A 1,366-nucleotide genomic window follows, 5' to 3' on the forward strand; every position below is an offset into this window, starting at 1 on the left:
GTGGCCGCGAAATTATGGAATTATTTCATGGAAGAATTCACGAAATAATTCCATTTGCTCTGATGTAACACCAGAGTAAACGCATATAAAATGGTGAGTTTTGTGCCGATCGCTTTGCACGCGTGGTAGAATACTTTCAAACGACCCAGATTATATATATATATATATATATATATATATATATATATATATATATTTAGAAAATAAGGGTTGGCAGTCAAGAAAACCTCAGAAAGCAAAGGGGAGGTTGTGGTGGGTCATAGAAACAGATGAAGAAAAACCCGGCGGGCATTTTTTCACCGCTTTCTGACTCAAAAAATTCTTCATCTGTTTCTACGACCCACCACAACCTCTCCTTTGCTTTCTGAGGTTTTCTTGACTGCCAACCCTTATGTTCTGTCTTATTTCACCGAGCTCCTCATTTCCCATTTTGGATTCGCTATATATATATATATATATATATATATATATATATATATATATATATATATATATATATATATATATATATATATATATTTTGTTAAGGTGCAAAGGGTTTAATTAAAGGCCGTGAATAGGAATAAGAGCGTTGAAGGAGGCGGCCACCGATCCTGCGGTCAGTACGAGTGCGGTTCGTCCCCCACTTCCTCTTCTGCTCCACCCCTTGACGCATACCCCGCTTGGGGATTGGTCGCGACTAGTCTAGCGCTGTACAGTTTCGAGCGTGACAGTATATATATATATATATATATATATATATATATATATCAGGGTGTCGAACCGAAAAAAATACCGGTTCGGTTACGGTTCGGGTTCGGGTGAAATAATTTCGTTCCGGTTCAGTTCCGGTTCGACAAAATCACGTACCGAACCGGTTCACGAACCGGTTCGGGAGCTTGAACCGGTTCGCGAACCGGTTCGACGAGTTGAATTATCACTGAAATTAGAAAAAAACATTTACTAGTTTAAAACGACCGTCAAGTCAAAACACAAACAAAAATTCAAAATTCTGCTGTTCCCCAAGGGCAGTGGCGCAATTGCAAAGCAAACTTTAAACAATCACGAGATATTAGAAAAACAAATGAAGTGGCGACGATTTACCACCTTCTTTCTCGCTCAGACATTATGTTGTACCAGCGACTATTCATAAAGCCACCGCCAAGACATATGACGGTGCGATATATTTTCTGTCCTTTCCTTTTTTGTTGAAATCGCAATCGTCGCTATGCAATCACCCATCACGCTAACCTTGAAGCCTTAAATTTAGTCCTGCGTACTGGCGCGTTCAAATACCAGCGCTTAATACCAATGGCGCACATTTTTTTATATTTGTAACAAAACAGAAAAATCCTACAACAGGCACATAAATACTACCAATGAATTA

Source organism: Haemaphysalis longicornis, unplaced genomic scaffold (assembly GCF_048455015.1).
Source record: "Haemaphysalis longicornis isolate Haplotype H1 unplaced genomic scaffold, Haemaphysalis longicornis Haplotype H1 scaffold_2, whole genome shotgun sequence".
Lineage (NCBI taxonomy): Eukaryota > Metazoa > Arthropoda > Arachnida > Ixodida > Ixodidae > Haemaphysalis > Haemaphysalis longicornis.